At 43.7% G+C, this 8,615-nt stretch overlaps 1 pseudogene; it reads right to left on the minus strand.

Annotated features, from left to right (window-relative positions):
- LOC141127899 (mitochondrial import inner membrane translocase subunit TIM14 pseudogene) overlaps positions 1-7,627 on the minus strand; it is a 69,858-nt pseudogene extending 62,231 nt beyond the window's left edge.
- Positions 7,628-8,615: the final 988 nt, after the last annotated feature.

Genomic DNA, 8,615 nt, shown 5'->3' on the forward strand with positions numbered 1-8,615 from the left:
TCACATCAGGTGTCCCCGGCAGAGCCCCCCTCACATCAGGTGTCTCCAGTGGAGCCCCCCCTCACATCAGGTGTCCCCAGTGGAGCCCCCCTCACATTAGGTGTCCCCAGTGGAGCCCCCCTGGCATTAGGTGTCCCCAGTGGAGCCCCCCCTCACATCAGGTGTCCCCGGCGGAGCCCCCCCTCACATCAGGTGTCCCCAGTGGAGCCCCCCTTACATCAGATGTCCCCAGTGGAGCCCCCCTTACATCAGATGTCCCCAGTGGTGCCCCCCTTACATCAGATTCCCACAGCGGTGCGCCCCCCCACCTCAGAGGTGTCCTAGTGTAGTAGTGTCCGCCGGCCGCATGGCTAGAACCCCCGCCCTTTTCCATAACAGACTGGCAGCGGGGCGGGGGCTAGGCGGGGCGAGGCGGAGCAGGGCAGAGGGTGGGCGGCGACGCAGGAGCTCTGTCTAGCCCCCCCAGCCATCTTCCTGATCTTCTTTAAAATGGCGGCTGGAGGAGACAATGTCTCCGCCGGCCGCGGACCTCTAGCGGCGACGGCGAAAATCGTGAAGAACCGGATTTCTCGGGACATTTACCGGGACACCACAAATTCGGGAATGGAGTCTAAGTCCCAGGAATGTCCCGGGAAATCCGGGACAGTTGGCAACTATGGATGACTTGTGAATTTTGGAGAGATGAGAGATCAGCAATTGCATGCAATGCCAAGCTGCAGCTAGGACAGTAAAATATTAGCATGCATTTAAAAGGACATTTACTCAAGAGATAAAACTATAATTCTACCACTATACAATACTCTAGTTTGGACACATTGGAGTTGATTTACTAAAGGCCAATATAATTTGCAAAGTGCAGTTGCACTTTGCAAGTGCAATTGCTCCAGAGCTTAGTAAATAAGATAAAGCTTCACTTTGCTATGAATACCCAATCATATGCATGGAACATAAAAAAAAAAACAGAATTTTTGCTTGCACATGATTGGATGATGCAAGTCAGCAGAGCTCCCCCTCATTTACCACACTCTGGAGCAATTGCACTTGCAAAATGCACAGTGTATTTGACTTTAGTAAATCAACCCCATTGAGTATGCTGTCCAGTTGGGGTCTTCGGACAGCAGAAAGGATGTACTGGAACTGGAGAGAGTCCAAAGAAGAGCAACAAAACTAATAAGAGGGCTGGAGTATCTGTTATGAAGAACAATAAACATTTAGCTTATTATCCCTGGAGAAGAGATGCTTAAGAGGGGATATGATAGCAATATACAAATATCTTAATGGTGATTCCAGCATTTGAAGGAAACTATTCAGTCTTGGGTCACTCAAGAAGACAACTGGCCACTCAATGAAGTTGGATGAGATATGATTTGACCTTAAACTGCATAAGGGTTTTTATTTACTGTTAGAGCGGTAAGGATGTGGAACTCCCTTCCACAATCAGTGGTTTCAGTGGGAAGTGCTAATTTCAAGAAAACTCTCAGATGAGCATCTTTTTGAACACAATATACAGGGATATGGGAGGTGGTAGAGACATATTACCTACACACACCCACGCAGTTTGAACTGGATGGACTGGTGTCTTTATTCAACCTTACCTACTATGTAACTATGAGGGTTGCACTGTGTTCTGTTAGAATTCCCATTCTCTCCACTTAGTTTGGGGTTTATCAGATTCCATTATCATGGAAGTATGTGCAGCTGGTCAGGCAATAGTAAGGTTTTACTGTAAAGGTTCTGCCTCCACCTATCAGTGCGGGTTTAATCATCCCTGCTTAGTTTTTGGAGCAAACGGGGGTGGTGTATGGACTCATAGCTTAATAACGTTTATTATGGGATTGTATTCTACAGTGCAACCTCCATTTTTTCATGTGTATGGTGTGATGTCCAGGCTGGGAATAAGCCATGGTGAGAACCAGAATCTGGTACCATGGAAACCAAATTCAGAAGAAACCAAGAGGGAAGCTACAAGATATGCATTCAATGTTTCCAAACATACTGTAGCTCACCTCTAGCATGGATGGATTTGCAAAAGACAACCCATAATGCCTGTAACATCACAGCCACATTATCAATCCTATTATGGAAAAAAAATATATACGTTCATTCCCTACTGCCTCTAACAATGCAGTGTTTGGGGCCTAAATGACCATCGTTCAAAAAGTCAACATCAGGAAGTATAAGCAGAAAAACAAACGAACACGTATACATACAGAATAGTAATGTAACCAACATCTGCATATACTGTAAATACTAACAGAAAAACATGGAACAAAATTCCCAAGTCTAGAATTGACTGATTCCCTGAAAGAACAACCATGATCTTTCAAAAAGATGGTGTTTATTTTCAAATAGGACTCTATAAATCAGACATAAAGGTATTTTCTTCCCCCTCCGTGAGGAAGATTGTGTCATTTGACATCTGTGAAGACAAAGGAGCCACATTCAGCTGAGGAACGGGTGGCATCCTGGCATGTCTGTGATGTAATCAGAGCTTCTACATCACACCAGTGTGTCATTCATTGTGTGCCTTCACCAACGCTGTGCTAGATTGATGCTTCTGCCAAGGATAGCGCTGATTATAGAACAGATTTCCCTGTATATAAAGCCATTTTTAATTCACTGTCTACAGCTGCCAGCCTGCAGGGATAATTCCTTTTAGCGGAATAGTATAGATTATTACAGGGAAATTACATTTGCATAAAAGCATTTTGTCTTGCTTTGTATGTCAGATCTAACCAATGAATGTTGTCACTTAGTTTTGTGAAATAAACAGCATTCATGGAGTCACTTAACATATATATCAGTATGAAATATATCAGTAAATGTAATGACCCTGTGGGGAGTAGGATTCCGCTGTGTTTGCACCATTAAAAAAAGAGTTTAAATTTAGCATTGTCATTGTAAAACAATTTCAAAAACTATTTTTTCTCCAACATTATGGAAATCTATTATTTGACAAAGTATTTGTAATGTCATATTAAGGATTATTTCCAAATCAGTTAATTTTATGGATCAAGTTTTATTAATCATTGAAATTGATATTTCCCTGTTTCTATGGTGTATATCAGTTTTGACAATTTGTCCTGTTTTATTTACCTGTTTAGATCAATTTCTCTGCTCATTTCTTCTGTTTTGTCATTTGATTGACTTTTCAAAAGATTTTTTGATATATACTCATACACACAGGGCATTAAAAATGCCACTTTTAGAGGTGTTTTCCTTTTTTTTCTGCCTCTAAACACCCCTCTCTGTTAGCCTATGGCATGGGTGCTCAACCTGTGGCCCTCCAGCTGTTGCAGAACTACAAGTCCCATCAGCCTTGCAATGCCTCATGGAATTTCTGCAACAGATGGAGGGCCACAGGTTGAGCACCCATGGCCTATGAGGTTGATTTATTAAAGGCAAATAGGCTCTGAAAGTGCAGTTGCTCCAGAGCTTAGTAAATGAGCAGACTTCCAACATCCAATCATGTGCAAGCAAAATGCTGTTTTTTTTTTAATTTTCCTTGCATGTGATTGGGTACTCTTTACAAAGTGAAGCTTTGTCTCATTTACTAAGCTCTGGCGAAACAGCACATTCAGAGAGCAAATACACATGTCTTTAGTAAATCAAACCTTATCTATCCATTGCACACATAGGCATTTACAGGTGTTTTGAAGCAGAAAAAACCACGGCCAACACATTCAGGAGAGTGTGTTTTGCCACAAAAAAAGCTGATGTACCTAAACACATGTAAATGCATCTAAACACACTTTAGTTCTAGACACGTTTAGCGCTTGGGCATTCATTGATTGCACTGGCCATAATAAAATAATATTCTGGCCAATGGAATGAATGGAGGCCCAAGCACTTGATGTGCCTAATAGGGATGAGCCGAACACCCCCCGGTTCGGTTCGCACCAGAACCCGCGAACGGACCGAAAGTTCGCACGAACGTTAGAACCCCATTGACGTCTATGGGACTCGAACGTTCGAAATCAAAAGTGCTCATTTTAAAGGCTAATTTGCATGGCATTGTCCTAAAAAGGGTTTGGGGACCCGGGTCCTACCCCAGGGGACATGTATCAATGCAAAAAAAACTTTTAAAAATGGCTGTTTTTTCGGGAGCAGTGATTTTAATGATGCTTAAAGTAAAAAAAAAAAAAGTGAAATATTCCTTTAAATATCGTACCTGGGGGGTGTCTATAGTATGCCTGTAAAGTGACGCGTGTTTCCCATGTTTAGAACAGTCCCTGCACCAAATGTCATTTTTAAAGGAAAAAATCTCATTTAAAACTGCTTGCGGGTTTAATGTCATGTCGGGTCATGGCAATATGGATGAAAATCAGTGAGACAAACGACATGGGTACCCCCCAGTCCATTACCAGGCCCTTTGGGTCTTGTATGGATATTAAGGGGAACCCCGCACCCAAATTAAAATAAGGAAAGGTGTGGGGCCACCAGGCCCTATATACTCTGAACAGCAGTATACAGGCGGTGCAAACAAGACAGGGACTGTAGGTTTGTTGTTAAGTAGAATCTGTTTGTAATTTTGAACATTTTTAACGTGTTTAGCTCCAGCCAAAAAATCTTTTCTAAGCTTTTTGGAAAACATAGGGAAGGGTTATCACCCCTGTGACATTTGTTTTGCTGTCTTTCCTCCTCTTCAGAAGATTTCACCTCACTTTTTTGTCCCAATGAAAAATGTTTTTTGAAAATTTGGGTTTTTTTGTGGAACAAGGATTGGAAAGCATCAGTGGAAAGGAGAAATTGTTTTCCCATATTAACTCTTACAGGAGAGAATTTCCCTTCCTAGGGGTAGATTTCATCTCACTTCCTGTTGTCTCCTTCCGTTTGCAAGTAGGAGTCGTTTGTAAGTTAGATGTTTGAAAGTAGGGTCCTGCCCTATATACTCAGCAGAAATTTGGGCCTTAGGTGTTGCTGTGGCCACAACACTGTAAGCCCTCACAGGGCCCTGCTGTGAAATATTAGATCAAGAATTGTAATTACATGCCCCTGTTGAACAGGAGCTGAAAAATTAGGCCTTAGGCACTGGTGCTGGTGCCACAACACTGCAACCCCTCACAGACACTCTAGTTGGAACGCAGGAACGAGCCCTGCTGCAAAGTATTGCTTCAAAAATTGTAATTACACGCCCCTGTTAGACAGGGGCAGAAAAATTGGGCCTTAGGCACTGGTGCTGGTGCCACAACACTGCAACCCCTCACAGACACTCTAGTTGGAACGCAGGAACGAGCCCTGCTGCAAAGTATTGCATCAAAAATTGTAATTACACGCCCCTGTTAGACAGGGGCAGAAAAATTGGGCCTTAGGCACTGGTGCTGGTGCCACAACACTGCAACCCCTCACAGACACTCTAGTTGGAACGCAGGAACGAGCCCTGCTGCAAAGTATTGCATCAAAAATTGTAATTACACGCCCCTGTTAGACAGGGGCAGAAAAATTGGGCCTTAGGCACTGGTGCTGGTGCCACAACACTGCAACCCCTCACAGACACTCTAGTTGGAATGCAGGAACGAGCCCTGCTGCAAAGTATTACATCAAAAATTGTAATTACACGCCCCTGTTAAACAGGGGCTGAAAAATTGTGCCTTAGGCACTGGTGGTGGCGCCCAGAACCAAAAATGTTCTTACAAGCTATCAGCGTGATGATTGAATGTAAATAGTCTAGCTGCCTGACCGTGGTACTAATAGGATCAAATAGAACACCTGTAATTTTCTTCAGGTAGCTTTATATACTGTAACCAGACAAGCCTGCCTGTCAGTAGGAAGATAACAGGAACGGATCTAGCTGAACACTGTGAGCAGGACGCACTGCACTAAATGTAAATAGTCTAGAAGATAACAGGAACGGATCTAGCTGAACACTGTGAGCAGGACGCACTGCACTAAATGTAAATAGTCTAGAAGATAACAGGAACGGATCTAGCTGAACACTGTGAGCAGGACGCACTGCACTAAATGTAAATAGTCTAGAAGATAACAGGAACGGATCTAGCTGAACACTGTGAGCAGGACGCACTGCACTAAATGTAAATAGCAGGAACGGCTCTAGCTGAACACTGTGAGCAGGACGCACTGCACTAAATGTAAATAGCAGGAACGGATCTAGCTGAACACTGTGAGCAGGACGCACTGCACTAAATGTAAATAACAGGAACGGATCTAGCTGAACACTGTGAGCAGGACGCACTGCACTAAATGTAAATAGCAGGAACGGATCTAGCTGAACACTGTGAGCAGGACGCACTGCACTAAATGTAAATAGCAGGAACGGATCTAGCTGAACACTGTGAGCAGGACGCACTGCACTAAATGTAAATAGCAGGAACGGATCTAGCTGAACACTGTGAGCAGGACGCACTGCACTAAATGTAAATAGCAGGAACGGATCTAGCTGAACACTGTGAGCAGGACGCACTGCACTAAATGTAAATAACAGGAACGGATCTAGCTGAACACTGTGAGCAGGATGCACTGCACTAAATGTAAATAGCAGGAACGGATCTAGCTGAACACTGTGAGCAGGACGCACTGCACTAAATGTAAATAGCAGGAACGGATCTAGCTGAACACTGTGAGCAGGACGCACTGCACTAAATGTAAATTGCAGGAACGGATCTAGCTGAACACTGTGAGCAGGACGCACTGCACTAAATGTAAATAGTCTAGAAGATAACAGGAACGGATCTAGCTGAACACTGTGAGCAGGACGCACTGCACTAAATGTAAATAGCAGGAACGGATCTAGCTGAACACTGTGAGCAGGACGCACTGCATTAAATGTAAATAGTCTAGATAGAAGATAACAGGAACGGATCTAGCTAAACTGAATACAGTGTATATATATATATGCAACACCTGGGATGCATATATATACACAATACACTGTAAGTGCAGCTAACTGACTGACTGTTCTGCCTAATCTATCTAACTCAAATCAAATGACACTGTCTCTCTCTCTCTCTATCTCTCAGCACACCGGAACACACACTACACAGGGCCGCCGTGCAGGCGGCCTTATATAGTGTGGGGTGTGTACTAAATCCCCTGAGCCATAATTGGCCAAAGCCACCCTGGCTTTGGCCAATTACAGCTCTCTCTACTGACGGCGCTGTGATTGGCCAAGCATGCGGGTCATAGTGCATGCTTGGCCAATCATCAGCCAGCAATGCACTGCGATGCCGCAGTGAATTATGGGCCGTGACGCGCCACACGAATTTAGCGCGAACGGCCCATATCGTTCGCAATTCGGCGAACGGGCGAACAGCCGATGTTCGAGTCGAACATGGGTTCGACTCGAACACGAAGCTCATCCCTAGTGCCTAAATGTGTTTGCAAAACGCGGCTTTAGGTGTGTTTTCAATGCTGCTTTTTCCTCCCCTTGACCATAGGAGTCCAAGGGAGAATGTATGCTACCATTGGCTGTATGTAATCAATTGTTTTCACTGAAGAGAGGTGAAGGAAGTTTTCATAAGATGGCATAATGCACATTATGACAGACTTACCTTCTAGTATGACCGGACTGTGTCCCACATTGCCGATTTGTCTTTACCACTACCATCTTCTTCTGTGCTTTTTCTGCAACCAAAGTATTCTCTCTTAGACCATTGGGTGGCCTGTGCATGGGTACTGAAATTATCCCGCCACTCGGCTCCATTCTACACTCTGTACTGCAGAAGTAAAATTGATACCTCCTAGCAAATTTTAAAAATCTTTTGTACTGCTTGGACCCTCTTGCTGCCATACCATTTTTTGCCGTTTTTTGCTTACATGTTTTAAAACACCATTAAAGGTCTGAAGATTGCATAAAACCCCCCCAAAAATACTATATATTTTCTGAACGCAGACACCCAGAGTTCTGGGGGCCCAAATGGCCTACAGGTATGACAATAAAATTAATGATAAGCTGCATAGTTTTTTTAATATCAACTGGTGTCCCATAGCTGCATAGGCTATTTTTTGGAACGTCGCCTTTAAAGCAGCACTAGAGTCCAAAATACCTCTGGTTCAACAGTCCAATGCCTGCGAGGTTCCTCACTGATGCCGGCATTGCTTTTTCCGAGTGGCAGTCTTCTGCCATCTTGATTGGCTGGTGTGGGATGTGTCATTCCTGCGAGCGTGCGGGAGAGCAGTCAAGCCAAAAACACAGATCACTGTGCGGATTTGCAGGTCATTGTATATTCTACAGGAGTCTGTGAGCAGGAAGGTAGGTTTATTTTATTGCAAAACCCACCAATTTATTCTCTAGGTCCTCTGCTTTAAAAATATATAATTTTTGGAAGTTCTAAGAAATTTTCTAGAAAAAAATACTGATTGTTACATACAAACAAAAAGTGCAAGAAAAAGCCTTGGGGTCGAGTGGTTAAAGCAGAGTCTAATCAGCATAAGTCAATTTCAGGTGGAATTCTTTGCAGTTGAATCCCCAAGGGTGCCCCCAAAATGATGCAGCAGTTTTTCCATTTGTAATTCTATGTGGAGCAAGGCCTTGAACCCTCCCGTTGTATTTATGGAACCCCAGCAAGGGGGCAGGGCCGTGGATACCCGGGAAACAAAACAATTAGTTGCTATCTACACATTGCATTACAATGCACAGTAGAATAGAACTATATAAT

Source organism: Aquarana catesbeiana, linkage group LG01, assembly GCF_042186555.1.
Source record: "Aquarana catesbeiana isolate 2022-GZ linkage group LG01, ASM4218655v1, whole genome shotgun sequence".
NCBI lineage: Eukaryota > Metazoa > Chordata > Amphibia > Anura > Ranidae > Aquarana > Aquarana catesbeiana.